Source organism: Carica papaya, chromosome 5 (assembly GCF_054855325.1).
Source record: "Carica papaya isolate Zhongbai chromosome 5, ASM5485532v1, whole genome shotgun sequence".
NCBI lineage: Eukaryota > Viridiplantae > Streptophyta > Magnoliopsida > Brassicales > Caricaceae > Carica > Carica papaya.
In genome coordinates this window covers 20,616,711-20,635,816 of record NC_142313.1, presented here as the reverse complement: position 1 = coordinate 20,635,816, position 19,106 = coordinate 20,616,711, and the positions used below count along the sequence as shown (strand labels likewise).

Here is a 19,106-nt window from a genome sequence, read left to right as displayed (position 1 = left end):
CGCAAATTAAAAGAGGTGCAATCATACCAGCACTAGTTCAACGGATCCCATCAGAACTCTACAGTCAAGCGTGCTTGGGCAAGAGTAGTACTAGGATGGGTGACCTCTTGGGAAGTATTCGTGTTGTACCCTTCTTTTTGTAGACGGGGCATTAAATGTTATGCGGGACAAGAGCGACCGTCTGGCGGTTCATTCACAAAAGTGACTCACGGCACCGGGGGCATTTTACTTGATATTAGAACAAGAAGGAGAGGTGCAGTATGCACGCACAAGGAAATAAATGACGGTAGAGGGGAGAGAAGGAGAAGGAGTGTATGTATTTGCAGTGCAAAATGTAACAGGTGCGATCATACCAGCACTAATGCACTGGATCCCATAGAACTCCGCAGTTAAGTATGCTTGGGCAAGAGTACTACTAGGATGGGTGACCACCTGGGAAGTCATCGTGTTGCAACCATTTTTTTTGCAGATGGGTCGTTCGACGTTACACGGGACTGGAACTATAGTCTGCTGGTTTATTCGCAAATGTGAGTCACGGCGCCAGGGCATTTTACTTGATATTAGAACAAGAATGAGAGGTGCAGTGTGTACGCACAAGGAAACAAACGATAGGAAATGAGAGGGAAGGAGAAGGAGTATATATATTTGCAGCACGGAATGAAACAGGTGCTATTATACCATCACTAATTCATCGGATCCAATCAGAACTCCGCAATTAAATGTGCTTGGGCGAGTGTAGTATTAGGAGTGGTGGCCTCTTGGGAAGTCCTTGTGTTGTAACCATTTTTTAGCTGATGGGTCGTTCGACGTTACGTGCGACTGGAACTATAGTCCTCTGGTTTATTCAAAAATGTGAGTCACGGCGCCGGGGCATTTTACTTGATATTAGAACGAGAATGAGAGGTGCAGTATGCACGCACAAGAAAACAAATGACGGGAGGGGGGAGGGAAGGAGAAGGAGTGTATGTATTTGCAGCGTGGAATAAAACAGGAACGATCATACCAGCACTAATGCATCGAATCCCATCAGAACTCCGCAGTTAAATGTGCTTGGGTGAGTGTAGTAATAGGATGGGTGACCTCTAGGGAAGTCCTCGTGTTGCAATAATTTTTTTGTAGATGGGTCGTTCGACGTTACGCGCGGCAACAACTATGGTCAGTTTTTTTATTCGCAAATGTGAGTCACGGCGCCGGGGCATTTAACTTGATATTAGAATGAGAAGGAGAGGTAAAGTGTGCACGCACAAGGAAACAAATGATGGGACGGGAGAGGGAAGGAGAATGAGTGTATGTATTTGCAGCGCAGAAGGGAAAAAGTGCGACCATACCAGCACTAATTCATCGGATCCAATCAGAACTCTGCAGTTAAGTGTGTTTGGGTGAATGTAGTACTAGGATGGGTGACCTCCTGAGAAGTCCTCGTGTTGCACCCATTTTTTTGCAGATGAGTTTTTCGACGTTACATGCGATAGGAACTATGGTCCGCTGGTTTATTCGCAAATGTGAGTCATGGCGCTGAGGGATTTTACTTGATATTAGAACGAGAATGAGAGGTGCACTGTGCACGCACAAAGAAACAAATGACGGGAGGGGGTAGGAAGGAGAAGGAGTGTATGTATTTGCAGCGCGGAATGAAACATATGCAATCATACCAGCACTAATGCACCGGATCTCATCAGAACTTCGCATTTAAGTGTGCTTGGGCGAGAGTAGTACTAGGAGGGAAGTCCTTGTGTTGCACCTATTTTTTTTTAGATATGTCGTTCGACGTTACACTCGACTGGAACTATGGTCCACTGGTTTATTCTCAAACGTGAGTCACGGCGTTGAGATGTTTTACTTGATATTAGAACAAGAAGGAGAGGTACAGTGTGCACGCACAAGGAAACAAATGACGGGAGGGGGGAGGGAAGGAGAAGGAGTGTATCTATTTGCAGCGCGGAAGAAAAAAGGTGCCATCATACCAGCACTAATGCACTGGATCCCATCAGTACTCCGTAGTTAAGTGTGCTTGGGCGATAGTAGTACTAGGATGGGTGACCTCCTGCGAAGTTCTCGTGTTGCACCCATTTTTTGCAGATGGAACGTTCGACGTTACGCGCAACTGGCATTATGGTCTGCTGGTTTATTCGCAAATGTGAGTGACGGCGCCGAGGCATTTTATTTGATATTAGAATGAGAAGGAAGGGTGCAGTGTGCACGCACAAGGAAACAAACGACAAGAGGGGGGAAGGAAGGAGAACGAGTGTATGTATTTGCAGTGTGGAATGAAACAGGTCCGATTATACAACACTAATGCACTGGATCCCATCAGAACTCCGCAGTTAAGTTTGCTTGGGCGAGAGTAATACTAGGATGGTTGACCTCTTGGGAAGTCCTCGTGTTGCACCTATTTTTTTGGAAATGGGTCGTTCGACGTTACGTGCGACTGGAACTATGGTCCGCTGGATTATACGCAAATGTTACTCACGGTGCTGGAGAATTTTAATTGATATTAGAACGAGAAGGAGAGGTGTAGTGTGCACGCACAAAGAAACAAATAACGATAAGGGGGGGAAAGAGAAGGAATGTATGTATTTGTAGCGCAGAATGAAACAGGTGCGATCATACCAGCACTAATGCACCGGATCCCATCAGAACTTCGCAATTAAGTGTGCTTGGCGAGAGTAGTACTCGGATGGGTGACCTCCTTCAAAGTCCCCGTGTTGCACCAATTTTTTTTTTAAATGGGTCGTTCGACATTACGCGCAACTAGAACTATGGTCTACTGATTTATTCGCACATGTGAGTCACGGCACCGAGGTATTTTACTCTATATTTGAACGAGAAGGATAGGTGCAGTGTGCACGCACAAGGTAACAAATGACGGGAGGGGGAAGGGAAAAAGAAGGAGTGTATGTATTTGCAGCACAGAATGAAAGATGTGTGATCATAGCAGCACTAATGCACCGGATCCCGTTAGTACTGCGCAGTTAAGTATGCTCGGACGAGAGTAGTACTAGGATGGGTGACCTCTTGGGAAGTTCTCGTGTTGCAACCATTTTTTTGTAGATGGGTCGTTCGATGTTACGTGCTACTGGAACAATAGTCCGCTGGTTTATTCACAAATATGAGTCACGGCACCAGGACATTTTACTTGATATTAGAACGAGAAGGAGAGGTGCAATGTGCACGCACAAGGAAACAAATTACAAGAGGGGGGAGGGTAGAGGAAAGACTGTATGTATTTACAGTGCGGAATGAAACAGGTGCCATCATACCAGCACCAATGCACCGGATTCCATCAGAACTTTGTAGTTAAATATGCTTGAGCGAGAATAGTACTAGGATGGGTGACCTCCGAGGAAGTCCCGTATTGCACCCATTTTTTTACAGATGGGTCATTCGATGTTACGCGCGACTGGAACTATGATCTGCTGGTTTTTCACAAATTTTGAGTCACGGCGTTGGGGAGTTTTACTTGATATTAGAATGAGAAGGAGAGGTGTAGTTTGCACGCACAAAGAAACAAATGACGGGAGGGGAAAGGGAAGGAGAAGGAGTGTATGTTTTTGCAGCGCTGAATTAAACTGGTGCGATCATACCAGCACTAATGCACCGGATCCCATAAAAACTCTGCAATTAAGTTTTCTTGGGCGAGAGTATTACTCGGATGGTTGACCTCCTAGGAAGTCCTCGTGTTGCACCCATTTTTTTTTGAATGGGTCGTTCGACGTTACGAACGACTAGAACTATGGTCCACTGGTCTAGATGCAAATGTGAGTCACGACATCAGGATATTTTACTATATATTAGAACGAGAAGAAGAGATGCAGTTTGCACGCACAAGGAAACAAATAACGGGAGAGGGGAGCGAAGGAGAATAATACTAGGATGTGTGATCATTCCAGCACTAATGATCTGGATCTCCTCAGAATTTCGCAGTTAAGTGTGCTTGGTGAGAGTAATACTAGGATGGGTGACCTCTTGGGAAGTCCTCGTGTTGAACCTATTTTTTTACAGATGGGTTATTCGATGTTACGCGCGATTAAAACTATAGTCTGCTGGTTCATTAGCAAATGTGAGTCACGACACTAAGACATTTTACTTGATATTAAAACGAGAAGGAGAGGTGCAGTGTGCACGCACAAGTAAACAAATGATGGGAGGGGGGAGGGAAGGAGAAGGAGTATATATATTTGCGGTGAGGAATGAAACAATCGTGATCATACCAGCACTAATGCACTGGATCCCAACAGAACTTCGCAGTTTAGTGTGCTTGGCGTGACTAGTACTAGGATAGGTGACCTCTGGGGAAGTCCTCGTGTTACACCTATTTTTTTGCAGATGGGTCGTTCGACGTTACGCATGACTGGAACTATACTCAGCTGGTTTATTCGCAAATGTGAGTCACGACACCGATGCATTTTAGTTGATATTAGAAAGAGAAGGAGAGATGTAGTGTGCACACAGAAGGAAACAAATGACGAGAGAGGGGAGGGAAGGAGAAGAAGTGCATGTATTTGCAGGGCAACCTGAAACAGGTGCAATCATACCAGCACTAATGCGTCGGATCCAATCAGAACTCCGCAGTTAAGTCTGCATGGGAGAGAGTAGTTCTAGGATGGGTGACCTCCATGGAAGTCCTCGTGTTGCACCCATTTTTTTGCAGATGGGTCCTTCGACATTACGCGCGATTGGAACTACTATCTGCTGGTTTATTTGCAAATATGAGTCACGAGACTGGAGTATTTTACTTGATATTAAAACGAGAAGGAGAGGTGCAGTGTGCACGCACAAGGAAACAAATGACATGAGGGGGGAGGGAAGGAGAAGGAGTGTATGTATTTACAGCGTAGAATCAAAAAGGTGCGATCATACCAGCACTAATGATCTATACCTCCTCAGAATTTCGCAGTTAAGTGTGCTTGGCGAGAGTAGTACTAGGATGGGTGACCTCTTGGGAAGTCCTCGTGTTGAACCTATTTTTTTACAGATGGGTTATTCGACGTTACGCGCGATTGAAACGATAGTCTGCTGGTTCATTAGCAAATGTGAGTCACAACACTAAGACATTTTACTTGATATTAAAACGAGAAGGAGAGGTGCAATGTGCACGCACAAGTAAATAAATGATGGGAAGGGAGAGGGAAGGAGAAGGAGTATATATATTTGTGGTGCGGAATAAAACAATTGCGATCATACCAGCACTAATGCACTTGATCCCATCAGAACTTCGTAGTTTAGTGTGCTTGGCGTGACTAGTACTAGGATAGGTGACCTCCGAGGAAGTCCTCGTGCTACACCTATTTTTTTGCAGATGGGTCGTTCGACGTTACGCATGACTGGAACTATGCTCTGCTAGTTTATTCGCAAATGTGAGTCACGACACCGATGCATTTTACTTGATATTAGAAAGAGAATGAGAGGTGTAGTGTGCACGCACAAGGAAACAAATGACGATAGGGGGGAGGGAAGGAGAAGAAGTGCATGTATTTGCAGGGGGACCTGAAACAGGTGCAATCATACTAGCACTAATGCGTCGGATCGAATCAGAACTCCGCAGTTAAGTCTGCATGGTCAAGAGTAGTTCTAGGATGGGTGACCTCCATGGAAGTCCTCGTGTTTTACCCATTTTTTTGCAGATGGGTCATTCGACATTACGCGCGATTGGAACTACTGTCTGCTGGTTTATTTGCAAATATGAGTCACGACACTGGAGCATTTTACTTGATATTTAAACGAGAAAGAGAGGTGCAGTGTATACGCACAAGGAAACAAATGACGGGAGGGGGGAGGGAAGGAGGTTGAGTGTACGTATTTACAGCGCAGAATAAAAAAGGTGTGATCATACCAGCACTAATGATCTAGATCTCCTCAGAATTTCGTAGTTAAGTGTGCTTGGCGAGAGTAGTACTAGGATGGGTGACCTCTTTGGAAGTCCTCGTGTTGAACCTATTTTTTTACAGATGGGTTATTCGACGTTACGCGCGATTAAAATTATAGTCTGCTGGTTCATTAGCAAATGTGAGTCACGACACTAAGACATTTTACTTGATATTAAAACGAGAAGGAGAGGTGCAGTGTGCACGCACAAGTAAACAAATGATGGGAGGGGGGAGGGAAGGAGAAGGAATATATATATTTACGGTGCGGAATGAAACAATTGCGATCATACCAGCACTAATGCACTGGATCCCATCAGAACTTCGCAGTTTAGTGTGCTTAGCGTGACTAGTACTAAGATAGGTGACCTCCAGGGAAGTCCTCGTGTTACACCTATTTTTTTGCAGATGCGTCGTTCGACGTTACGCATGACTGGAACTAATACTCTGCTGGTTTTTTCGCAAATGTGAGTCACGACACCGAGGCATTTTAGTTGATATTAGAAAGAGAATGAGAGATATAGTGTGCACGCACAAGGAAATAATGACGAGAGGGGGGAGGGAAGGAGAAGAAGTGCATGTATTTGCAGGGCGACTTGAAACAGGTGCAATCATACCAGCACTAATGCGTTTGATCTAATCAGAACTCCGCAGTTAAGTCTGCATGGGCGAGAGTAGTTCTAGGATGGGTGACCTCCATGGAAGTCTTCGTGTTGCACCCATTTTTTTGCAGATGGGTCCTTCGACGTTACGCGTGATTGGAACTACTGTCTGCTGGTTTATTTGCAAATATGAGTCACTACGCTTGAGCATTTTACTTGATATTAAAACGAGAATGAGAGGTGCAGTGTGCACGCACAAGGAAACAAATAAGGGGAGGGGGGAGGGAAGGAGTGTATGTATTTACAGCGCAGAATAAAAAAGGTACGATCGTACCAGCACTAATGATCTAGATCTCCTCAGAATTTCGCAATTAAGTGTGCTTGGCGAGAGTAGTACTAGGATGGGTGACCTCTTGGGAAGTCCTCGTGTTGAACCTATTTTTTTACAGATGGGTTATTCGACATTACGCACGATTGAAACTATAGTCTGCTGGTTCATTAGCAAATGTGAGTCACGACACTAAGACATTTTACTTGATATTAAAACGAGAAGGAGAGGTGCAGTGTGCACGCATAAGTAAACAAATGATGGGAGGGGGGAGGGAAGGAGAAGGAGTATATATATTTGCGGTGCGGAATGAAACAATTGCGATCATAGTAGCACTATGCACTGGATCCCATCAGAACTTCGCAGTTTAGTGTGCTTGGCGTGACTAGTATTAGGATAGGTGACCTCCGGGGAAGTCCTTGTGTTACACCTATTTTTTTGCAGATGGGTCGTTCGACCTTACGCATGACTGGAACTATGCTCTGCTGGTTTATTCGCAAATGTGAGTCACGGCACCGAGGCATTTTACTTGATATTAGAAAGAGAAAGAGAGGTGTAGTGTGCACGCACAAGGAAACAAATGATGGGAGGGGGGAGGGAAGGAGAAGAAGTGCATGTATTTGCAGGGCAACCTGAAACAGGTGCAATCATACCAGCACTAATGCGTCGGATCCAATCGAAACTCCGCAGTTAAGTCTGCATGGGCGAGAGTGGTTCTAGGATGGGTGACCTCCATGGAAGTCCTCGTGTTTTACCCATTTTTTTGCAGATGGGTCCTTCGATGTTCCGCGCGATTGGAACTACTGTCTGCTGGTTTATTTGCAAATATGAGTCACGACACTAGAGCATTTTACTTGATATTAAAACGAGAAGGAGAGGTGCAGTGTGCACGCACAAGGAAACAAATGACGGGAAGGGGGAGGGGATGAGTGTTTGTATTTACAGCGCAGAATCAAAAAGGTGCGATCATACCAGCATTAATGATCTAGATCTCCTCAGAATTTCGCAATTAAGTGTGCTTGGCGAGAGTAGTACTAGGATGGGTGACCTCTTGGGAAGTCCTCGTGTTGAACCTATTTTTTTACAGATGGGTTATTCGACCTTACGCGCGATTAAAACTATAGTCTGCTTGTTCATTAGCAAATGTGAGTCACGACACTAAGACATTTTACTTGATATTAAAACGAGAAGGAGAGGTGCAATGTGCACGCATAAGTAAACAAATGATGGGAGGGGGGAGGGAAGGAGAAGGAGTATATATATTTGCGGTGAGGAATGAAACAATTGCGATCATACTAGCACTATGCACTGGATCCCATCAGAACTTCGCAGTTTAGTGTGCTTGGCGTGACTAGTATTAGGATAGGTGACCTCCGGGGAAGTCCTTGTGTTACACCTATTTTTTTGCAGATGGGTCGTTCGACCTTACGCATGACTGGAACTATGCTCTGCTGGTTTATTCGCAAATGTGAGTCACAGCACCGAGGCATTTTAGTTGATATTAGAAAGAGAAGGAGAGGTGTAGTGTGCAAGCACAAGGAAACAAATGATGGAAGGGGGGAGGGAAGGAGAAGAAGTGCATGTATTTGCAGGGCAACCTGAAACAGGTGCAATCATACCAGCACTAATGCGTCGGATCCAATCGGAATTCCGTAGTTAAGTCTGCATGGGCGAGAGTAGTTCTAGGATGGGTGACCTCCATGGAAGTCCTCGTGTTGCACCCATTTTTTTGCAGATGGGTCCTTCGATGTTACGCGCGATTGGAACTACTGTCTGCTTGTTTACTTGCAAATATGAGTCACGACACTGGAGCATTTTACTTGATATTAAAACGAGAAGGAGAGGTGCAGTGTGCACGCACAAGGAAACAAATGACGGGAAGGGGGAGGGAAGGAGAAGGAGTGTATGTATTTACAGCGCAGAATAAAAAAGGTGCGATCATACCAGCACTAATGCACTGGATCCCATCAAAACTCCGCAGTTATGTGTACTTGGGCGAGAGTAGTACTAGGATGGGTGACCTCTTGGGAAGTTCTCGTGTTGCACTCCTCTTTTTGCAGATAGGTCATTCGATGTTACGCGCAACTGGAACTATGGTCCGCTGGTTTATTCGCAAATGTGAGTCACGACATATTAGCATTTTACTTGATACTAGAACGAGAAATAGAGGTGCAGTGTGCACGCACAAGGAAAACAATGATAGAAGGGAGGAGGGAAGGAGAAGGAGTGTATGTATTTGCAGTGCGGAATCAAACAGGTATGATCATACTAGCACTAATGCACCGGATCCCATTAGAACTCCGCAGTTATGTGTGCTTGGGCGAGAGTAGTACTAGGATGGGTTACCTGCTGGAAAGTACTCGTGTTGCACCCACTTTTCTGCAGATGGGTAGTTCTACGTTACACGCGATTGGAACTATAGTTCGCTGGTTTATTCGCAAATGTGAGTCATGGCACCTGGGCATTTTGCTTGATATTAGAACGAGAACCAGAGGTGCAGTGTGCACGCACAAGGAAATAAATGACAGGAGGGGGAGGGAAGGAGAATGAGTGTATGTATTTGCAGCGCAAAATGAAACAGGTGCGATCATACAAGCACTAATGCATTGGATCCCGTCAGAACTCCACATTTAATCGTGGTTGGGCGAGACTAGTACTAGGATGGGTGACTTTCTGGAAAGTACTCGTGTTGCACCCGTCTTTTTCATAATATTTTTTGTACATTCATTTATAGTCCACCATGTGATAAGAGTGTCATTATGAGCATCGTAAATAATAGAACAAGCAAAACAGAGGTGCGGTGGGCGGTCCGTTCATCTTGCCGTGAGTCGAGGCAACGGAGCATTTTGCTTGATATTACAACCAGAAGTAGAGGTGCGATGTCCATACATAGCAAAACAAATGATGGGAGGGGGGAGGGGAAGAGAAGGGGTAATGTATTTAAAGTGAGGAATAGGACGGGTGAGGTCATACTAGCACTAATGCATCGTATCCCTTCATAATCTGCAGTTAAGTGTTTTTGGGCGAGAGTAGTACTAGGATGAGTGACCTCTTGGGAAGTGCTTGTGTTGCACCCGTCTTTTTGCGGACAGGGCATTAAACATTACTCGCGACCGGAGCCATAGTCTACTGGTTCATTTGCCAGCGTGGGTCGTCGGGACGGGGAATTTTGCTTACTTTTTCTTGTGCACTCATTTATTATCCACCACGTGATAAGAGAGTTATTACGAGCATCTTACATAGTAGAATAATGAAAAAAAAGGTCTGGCAAGTGATCTTTTAATCTGGGCATAAGTCGAGGCACTGGGGCATTTTGCTTGATATTAGAACTAGAAACAGAGATGTCGTGTGCGCGCACAGCGAAAAAATGACGGGAGAGGGGAGGAAAGGAGAAGGGGTATATGCATTTGCAATGCAGAATGGAAGGGGTGCGATCATACCAGCACTAATGCACTGTATCCCATCAAACTACGCAATTAAGCATGCTTGGGCGAGAGTAGTACTAGGATCGGTAACCTCTTGAGAAGTCCTCGTGTTGCACTGTCTTTTTGCAAATGGGGCATAAAATGATACATGTAATCGGAGCCTCAATCCGCTGGCGTAAGTCGCGCCTCCAGAAAATTCTCCTTACTATTTTTTCGTGCATTCATTTATAGTCTACCACGTGATAAGAGTGTCATTACGAGCATCTTACATAGTAGAATAAAGAAAAATGAGGTATGGTGGGTGGTCCTTTGTTTTGGCGTGAGTTGAGGTGTCGAGGCATTTCGTTTGATATTAGAACTATAAATAGAGGTGCGGTGTGCGCGCACAGTGAAAAAAATGACGGGTTGGGGGAGGGAAGGAGAAGGGGTATATGTATTTGCAGCGCAGAATGGAAGGGGTACAATCATAGCATTAATACACCAGATCCTGTCGAACTCCGTAGTTATGCATGCTTGGGCGAGAGTAGTACGAGGATGGATGACCTCCTGGGAAGTTCTCTTGTTGCACCCGTCTTTTTACAGATGGGGCGTCAAACGTTATGCGCAATCGAAGCCACAGTCTGCCAGCATGAGTAGCGACGTTGAAACATTTTACTTAGTATTTTACGTGCACTTATTTGTAGTCCACCACGTGATAATCGTCTCATTACGAGAGTTTTACGTAGTAAGAAAAACGAAAAACGAGGCGCAGCGGGCCTCCATTCTTCTGGGCGTAGTCGAAGCGACATGGCATTTCGCTCTATACTAGAAGTAGAAGCAGAGATGCAGTATGCCCGCACAGCGAAATAAATGACGGGAGTGGGGAGGGAAGGAGAAGGGCTATATCTATTTGCAGTGGGGAATGGGACAGCTGCAATCATACAAACACTAATGCACAGTATCCCATCAGAAATCTGTAGTCAACCGTGCTTTGGCGAGATTAGTTCTAGGATGGGTGACCTCCTGGAAAGTCCTCGTGTTGAACTCGTCTTTTTGTAGATGGGGTGTGAAACATTAAGTGCAATCGGAGCCACAGTCTGCCGGTGTGAGTTGCAGGGCCTGAAAATTTTGCTTAATATTTTTCGTGCATTCATTTATAGTCAACCACGTGATAAGAGTGTCATTCCGAGTATCTTGCATAATATAACAATAAAAAGCGAGGTACGGCGGGCGATCCAATCTTCTAGGCCTGAGTCGAGGTGCCGGGGTATTTCGCTTGATATTAGAACTAGAAACAGAGGTGTGGTGTGTGCACACAACGAAAAAAATGACGGGAGGGGGGAGGGAAGGAGAAGGGGTATATGTACTTTCAGCGTGGAATGGAAGGGGTGCGATCATACCTGCACTAATGCACTGGATCCCATCGAATTTCGTAGTAAAGTGTGCTTGGGCGGAAGTAGTACTAGGATGGGTTACCTCCTAGAAAGTTCTCATGTTCCACTCGTTTTTTTACTGATGGGACGTTAAACATTATGCGCGATCAAAGCCATTGTCCCTCGGAGTGAGTCGCAACGCCAAGACATTTTTCTTAATATTTTTCGTGCATTCATTTATAGTTTGCCATGTGATAAGAGTGTCATTACGAGCATCTTACATAGTAGAATAACAAAAAACGAGGTGCAGGGGGTAGTTCGCAAATGTGAGTCACGACGTCAGGTCATTTTGGTTAATATTAGAACTAGAAGCAGAGGTTTGGTGCGTCCATAGCGAAACAAATGATGGGAGGGGAGAGGGAAGGAAAAGGGGTATATGTATTTACGATGCGAACAAAAGCTGATGCGATCATAACAGCATTAGTTCACTGGATCCCATCAGAACTCCGCAGTTAAGCTGACTTGGGCGAGAGTAGTACTAAGATGGGTGACCTATTGGGAATTCCTCATGTTGCACCCTTCTTTTTGCATGGGATGCCTTAAACGTTACGCGGGACCGGAGCGATGGTCTTCTGGTTCATTTGCAAACGTGAGTCATGGCGCTGGGGCATTTTGCTTAATATTTTTCACACATTCAAGTAAAGCCCATCACGTGATGAGAGTGTCATTGCGAGCATCTTACATAGTAGAACAACGAATTAGTGCTGGTGTGATCGCAACCTCCCCCCTCCCATCATTTGTTTCCTTGTGCGTGCACACTGCACCTCTGCTTCTCATTCTAATATCAAGTAAAATATCCTAGGGCCTTGACTAACAATTGCGAATAAACCGGGGGACCATAGTTCCAGTCGCGCATAACGTCGAACGCCCCATCTGCAAAAAAAAAATAGGTGCAAGACGAGGACTTCCCAGGAGGTCACCCATCCTAGTACTACTTTCACCCAAGCACACTTAAGTGCAAAGTTTTGATGGGATCCGGAGCATTAGTGCTGGTATGATCGTACCGATTTCATTATGCGTTGCAAATACATATACTCCTCCTTCCATCCCCCCTCCTGTTATTTGTTTCCTTGTGTGTGCACACTACACCTCTACTTCTCGATCTAATATCAAGTAAAATGCCCCGGCGCCTTGACTCACATTTACGAATAACCAGCGAACCATAGTTCTAGTTGCACATAACATCAAACGTCTCATCTGCAAAAAAAGAGGTGTAACACAAGAACTTCCAAGGAGGTCACCCAATCCTAGTACTACTCTCGCCCAAGCACACTTAATTGCAGAGTTCTGATGGGATCCGATACATAAGTGTTGGTATGATCGCACTCGTCTCATTCCGCGCTGTAAATACATACACACCCTCTCCTTCCCTCCTGCTCCCGTCATTTGTTTCCTTGTGCGTGCACATTACACCTCTGCTTCTCATTCTAATATCAAGTAAAAAACTCCGGCACCTTGACTCACATTTGTGAATAAACAAGCGGACAATAATTCCAGTCGCGTGTAATGTCGGTCGCCCAATCTGTAAAAAAATGGGTGCAACATGAGAACTTCCCAGGAGGTCACCCATCTTAGTACTATTCTCGCTCAAGTACACTTAAATGCGGAGTTCTGATGGGATTTGGTAAATTAGTGCTGGTATGATCGCACCTAGTTCATTCCGCTGCAAATACATACACTCCTTCTCCTTCCCTCGCCTCCCGTCATTTATTTCCTTGTGCGTGCACACTGCTCCTCTATTTCTCGTTCTAATATCAAGCAAAATGCCCCGGCGCCTTGACTCACATTTGCGAATAAACAAGCGGACCATACTTCCAGTCGTGCGTAACGTCGAACGCCTCATCTACAAAAAAATGGGTGCAACACAAGAACTTTCCAGGAGGTCACCCATCCTAGTACTCCTTTCGCCCTATCAAACTTCACTACGGAGTTCTAATGGAATCCGATGTACTAGTGCTGGTATGATCGCATTTCATTATGCGCTGCAAACACATACACAATAATTGTAGTTTTGCCGATATCCGCAGGTTCGTTAATTTTTTTTCTACCTCATAGAGGAAATAAGGTGATTCGGTGGTATACAATATGTATATGCGTCGCATTTCATTATGCGCTGCAAACACATACACTCCTTCTCCTCCCCCCTCCCATCATTTGTTTTCTTGTGCGTGCAGACTGCACCTTTGCTTCTCGTTCTAATATTAAGTAAAATGTCCTGGTGCCATGACTCACATTTGCGACTAAACCAGCGGACTATAATTCTAGTCGCGCGTAATGTCGAACACTCCATCTGCAAAAACATGGGTGCAACACGAGGACTTCCCAGGAGGTCACCCATCTAAGTACTACTCTCACCCAAGCACACTAAACTGCGGAGTTCTGATGGGATTCAGTGCATTAATGCTGGTATGATCGCACCTGCGCTGCAAATACATACACTCCCTCTCATTCCCTTCCCCCTCCCGTTATTTATTTCCTTGTGTGTGCACACTGCACCTCTGCTTCTCGTTCTAATATAAAGTAAAATGCCCTGGTACCTTTACTCACATTTGCGAATAAATCAGTAGACCATAGTTCAAGTCCCGCATAACGTCGAATGCCTCATCTGCAATAAAATGTGTGCAAGACGAGGACTTCCTAGGAGGTCACCCATCCTAGTACTAGTCTCAACCAAACACACTTAACTGCACAGTTCTTATGGGATCCGGTGCATTAGTACTGGTATGATCACACTCGTTTCATTGCACGCTACAAATACATACACTCCTTCTTCTTCCCTCCCCCCTTCTGTCATTTGTTTCCTTATGTGTGCACACTGCACATTTACTTATCGTTTTAATATCAATTAAAATGCCCTACCACCTTGACTCACATTTGCGAATGAACCAGTGGACCATATTTTTAGTCGCGCGTAACGTCGAACGTCCCATCTGAAAAAAATGGGTGCAACACAAGGATTTTTCGATAGGTCACCCATCCTAGTACTACTCTCGCTAAAGCACACTTAACTACAAAGTTCTGATGGGATCCAGAGCATTAGTGCTAGTATGATCATACCCATTTCATTACGCGCTGCAAATACATACACTCCTTCTCCTTCCCCCCTTCTGTTATTTGTTTCCTTGTGCGTGCACACTATACCTCTGCTTCCCGTTCTAATATCAAGCAAAATACCCCGGTGCTTTGACTCACATTTGCGAATAAACCAGCTTACCATAGTTCCAGTCGCGTGTAACGTCGAATTCCCAATCTGTAAAAAAATGAGTTCAACACGAGGACTTCCTAGGAGGTCACCAATCCTAATACTACTCTCGCCCAACCACACTTAACTACAGAGTTCTGATGGGTTCTAGTACATTAGTGTTGGTATGATTGCACCCATTTCATTCCGCACTACAAATACATACACTACGTCTCCTTCCCTCCCCCTTCCCGTCATTTGTTTGTTTATGCGTGGACACTGCACCTCTCCTTCTCGTTCTAATATCAAGTAAAATGCCCTGGTGCCTTGACTTACATTTGCAAATAAACAAGCAGACCATAATTCCAGTCGCGCGTAACGTCGAACGTCCCATCTGCAAAAAAATAGGTGCAACACGAGGACTTCCCAAGAGGTCACCCATCCTAGTACTACTTTCGCTCAACCACACTGAACTACGGAGTTCTGATGGGATCCAGTGCATTAGTGCTGCTATGATCACACCCGTTTCATTACGTGCTGCAAATACATACACTCCATCTCCTTCCTTCCCCCTCCCGTCATTTATTTCCTTGTACGTGCACACGACACCTCTGCTTCTCATTCTAATATCAAGTAAATGCCCCGTCACCTTGACTCACATTTACGAATAAACCAGTGGACCATAGTTCCAGTCGTGCGTAACATCGAACGCCCAATCTGTAAAAAAATGAGTTCAACACGAGGACTTCCTAGTAGGTCACAAATCCTAGTACTACTCTCGCCCAACCACACTTAACTACGGAGTTCTGATGGGTTCTGGTGCATTAGTACTGGTATGATCACACCAATTTCATTCCGCACTGTAAATACATACACTCCTTCTCCTTCCCTCCCCCCTCCCGTCATTTGTTTGTTTGTGCGTTAGCACTGCACCTCTCCTTCTCGTTCTAATATCAAGTAAAATGCCCTGACGCCTTGACTTACATTTGTAAATAAACAAGGGGACCATACATCTAGTCGCACATAACATCAAACGTCTTATCTACAAAAAAATAGGTACAACACGAGGACTTCCCAAGAGGTCAATCATCCTAGTACTACTCTCGCCCATGCACGTTTAACTGCGGAGTTCTGATGGGATCCGGTGCATTAGTGTTGGTATGGCTGCACCAATTTCATTTTGCACTGCAAATACATACACTCCTTCTCCTTCCCTCCTATCTCCCGTCATTTGTTTCCTTGTGCATGCACACTGCACCTTTGCTTCTCGTTCTAATATCAAGTAAAATTCTCTGGTGCCTTGACTCACATTTGTGAATAAACTAGCGGACCATAGTTCCAGTCACGCGTAATGTTTATTATCTCGTGTGAAAAAAAAATAGGTGAAACACGAAGACTTTTCAAGAGGTCAGCCATCTTAGTACTACTATAACTAAAGGACACTTAACTGCATAGTTCTTATGGGGTTCGGTGCATTAGTACTGGTCTGATGGCACCCCTCCCATTCCACGCTATAAATGCATGTGCCTTTTCTCCTTCCCTCTCCCCTCCCGTCATTTCTTTCGTTGTACGCGCACACTTCACCTCTACTTCTAGTTCTAATATCAAACAAAATTCTCCGGTGCCTCGACTCATGCCCATATGAACGGATCGCCCTTTGCACTTCTATTTTCATTATTATACTATGTAAGATACTCGTAATAACACTCTTATCACGTGATGGGCTTTAATTGAATGCACGAAAAATATTAAGAAAATGCCCCGGCGCTGTGACTCACGTTTGTGAATGAACCGGCTGACTGTCGCTCTGATCCCGCGTAATGTTTAATGCTCCGTTTGTAAAAAGAAGGGTGCAACACGAGGACTTCCTAGGAGGTCACTCATCCTAGTACTACTCTCCCCAAAAATGCTTAATTGCAGAGTTCTGATGGGATCTGACAAATTAGTGCTAGTATGATCGCACCCGTCCCATTCCGCGCTACAAATGCATATGCCCCTTCTCCTTCCCTCCCCCCTCCCATCATTTGTTTCGCTGTACGTGCACACCTCACCTCTGCTTCTAGTTCTAATATCAAGTGAAATGCCCCTGTGGGTCGACTCATGCCCAGATTAACAGACAGCTTGTCACACCTCATTTTTTGTAGCTTTGCTATGTAAGATGCTCGTAATGACACTCTTATCACGTGGTGGAATATAAATAAATGCATGAAAAATATTAAGCAAACTATATTTCTGACCCGGAACAGGACCTATTACAAGAATATTTTTTTGAGTAGGGCGATAATTCTGAAAAGACAGATTGCCTATCTTTTCTTTCATCTCAGGCGAAATGTGATCGGGGGGAGCTAATTCAAAATCCTCCGGTAAAATAAGAATAGCTCCCACATTCAACCCCCCCTTTTTACCATTAGTAAGAACTTGTTTTAGTTGCATATCATAAGGAATTCTAACAACTGCTTTAAATACAGTATCAGGAAGTACCGCTTGTGGAACCTCAATATCCATGACTCACGTTTGTGAATGACCCGACGGATTGTTGTTCTGGTCGCGCATAACGTTTATTTCCTCATGTGCACAAAAATAGGTACAACACGAGGACTTTCTAAGAGGTCAACCATCTTAGTACTAATCTCACCCAAGGACTCTTAACTGCAGAGTTCTTATGGGATTTGGTGCATTAGTACTGGTATTATCGCACCCGTCCAATTCCGCGCTACAAGTGCATGTGCCCCTTCTCCTTCCCTCCCCCCTCCCGTCATTTGTTTTGCTGTGAGCACACACCTCATCTCTGCTTCTAGTTCTAATATCAAACGAAATGCCCTAGCGTATCGACTCATGCCCGTATGAACGGATCGCCCACCGCACCTCTATTTTTGTTGTTCTACTTTGTAAGATACTCATAATAATATTCTTATCACGTGATGGGTTTTAATTGAATGCACAAAAAATATTAAGCAAAATGCCCCGATGCGAAGCGCAACGTTTAACGCCCCGTTTGTAAAAAGAAGGGTGCAACACGAACACTTCCCAGGAAGTCACCTATCCTAGTGCTACTCTCGCCCAAAAATGCTTAACTGCGGAGTTTTGATGGGATTCAGTGAATTAATGTTGGAATGATCGCACTTGTTCCATTTTGCGCTGCAAATACATATACACCTTCTCCTTTCCTCCCCCTCACTATCATTTTTTTCGCTGTGCGTGTACCTCGCACCTCTTCTTTTAATTCTAGTATCAAGTGAAATACCCCGGCGGCTTGACTCACACCCAGATGAACGAACCGCCCGCCGCACCTTATTTTTCATTGTTCTACTATGTAAGATGCTCATAATAACACTCTTATAACATGGTGGACTATAAATTAATGCACGAAAAATATTAAGCAAAATGCCCTGACGTTGTGATTCACGTTTGCGAATGTTCGTGGTTCTGATCGCGCGTAACGTTTATTGCCTCGTGTGAAAAAAGAAGGGTGCAACACAAGGACTTTCTAAGAGGTCAATCGTCTTAGTACTACTCTCACCCAAAAACGCTTAACTGCGGAGTTCTAATGGGATCTGGTGAATTAGTGCTTGTATGATCGCACCAGTTCCATTTTGCACTACAAATACATATACCCCTTCTCCTCCCCTCCCCCTCGTTATTTTTTTCGTTGTGCATGTACCCCGCACCTCTGCTTCTAATTCTAATATCAAGCAAAATGTCACGGTGGCTCGACTCACATTTGTCAATGAACCGACAAACCATGATTTTAGTCGCGCGTAACATTTATTTCCTCGTGTACAAAAAAAATAGGTATAACACGAGGACTTTCCAAGAAGTCAACAATCCTAGTACTACTCTCACCAAAGGACACTTAATCGCAGAGTTCTTATGGGATTTGGTGCAATAGTGCTGGTCTGAATGCACCCGTCCCATTCCGCACTACAAATGCATGTGCCCCTTCTCCTTTCCTCCCCACTCCCATCATTTGTTTTGTTATATGCGCACACCTCACCTTTTCTTCTAGTTCTAATATCTAGTGAAATGCCCCGACGCCTCGACTCGTGCCCATATGAATGGATCACCTGCCGCACTTCTATTTTCATTGTTCTACTATGTAAGATACTCGTAATAACACTCTTATCACGTGATGGCCTTTAATTGAATGCACGAAAAATATTAAGCAAAATGCTCTGATGCCACGACTCATGCTTGCGAATGAACTGATAGACTGTGGTTCTGGTCACACGTAATGTTTATTTCCTCATTTACACAAAAATAGGTACAACATGAGAATTTTCTAAGAGGTCGACCA

The 19,106-nt window shown here is 44.6% G+C and overlaps 17 pseudogenes; 10 read left to right on the top strand and 7 right to left on the bottom strand.

Moving 5' to 3' along the window:
• The first annotated feature begins 13 nt into the window (after window positions 1–13).
• Window positions 14–132, top strand: LOC148255103 (5S ribosomal RNA; annotated as a pseudogene).
• A 207-nt stretch (window positions 133–339) lies between these two features.
• On the top strand, window positions 340–457 carry LOC148255102 (5S ribosomal RNA; annotated as a pseudogene).
• Window positions 458–1,314: 857 nt separating this feature from the next.
• On the top strand, window positions 1,315–1,433 carry LOC148255101 (5S ribosomal RNA; annotated as a pseudogene).
• A 517-nt stretch (window positions 1,434–1,950) lies between these two features.
• LOC148255100 (5S ribosomal RNA) lies at window positions 1,951–2,069 on the top strand (annotated as a pseudogene).
• Window positions 2,070–2,596: 527 nt separating this feature from the next.
• Window positions 2,597–2,714, top strand: LOC148255099 (5S ribosomal RNA; annotated as a pseudogene).
• Window positions 2,715–2,921: 207 nt separating this feature from the next.
• LOC148255098 (5S ribosomal RNA) lies at window positions 2,922–3,040 on the top strand (annotated as a pseudogene).
• A 206-nt stretch (window positions 3,041–3,246) lies between these two features.
• LOC148255097 (5S ribosomal RNA) lies at window positions 3,247–3,364 on the top strand (annotated as a pseudogene).
• A 5,360-nt stretch (window positions 3,365–8,724) lies between these two features.
• LOC148255096 (5S ribosomal RNA) lies at window positions 8,725–8,843 on the top strand (annotated as a pseudogene).
• Window positions 8,844–9,049: 206 nt separating this feature from the next.
• LOC148255095 (5S ribosomal RNA) lies at window positions 9,050–9,168 on the top strand (annotated as a pseudogene).
• A 2,864-nt stretch (window positions 9,169–12,032) lies between these two features.
• On the top strand, window positions 12,033–12,151 carry LOC148255094 (5S ribosomal RNA; annotated as a pseudogene).
• Window positions 12,152–12,839: 688 nt separating this feature from the next.
• Window positions 12,840–12,959, bottom strand: LOC148255093 (5S ribosomal RNA; annotated as a pseudogene).
• A 205-nt stretch (window positions 12,960–13,164) lies between these two features.
• On the bottom strand, window positions 13,165–13,283 carry LOC148255092 (5S ribosomal RNA; annotated as a pseudogene).
• Window positions 13,284–13,932: 649 nt separating this feature from the next.
• Window positions 13,933–14,051, bottom strand: LOC148255091 (5S ribosomal RNA; annotated as a pseudogene).
• An 841-nt stretch (window positions 14,052–14,892) lies between these two features.
• On the bottom strand, window positions 14,893–15,011 carry LOC148255090 (5S ribosomal RNA; annotated as a pseudogene).
• A 206-nt stretch (window positions 15,012–15,217) lies between these two features.
• On the bottom strand, window positions 15,218–15,336 carry LOC148255089 (5S ribosomal RNA; annotated as a pseudogene).
• Window positions 15,337–15,865: 529 nt separating this feature from the next.
• Window positions 15,866–15,984, bottom strand: LOC148255088 (5S ribosomal RNA; annotated as a pseudogene).
• A 1,409-nt stretch (window positions 15,985–17,393) lies between these two features.
• Window positions 17,394–17,512, bottom strand: LOC148255087 (5S ribosomal RNA; annotated as a pseudogene).
• Window positions 17,513–19,106: the final 1,594 nt, after the last annotated feature.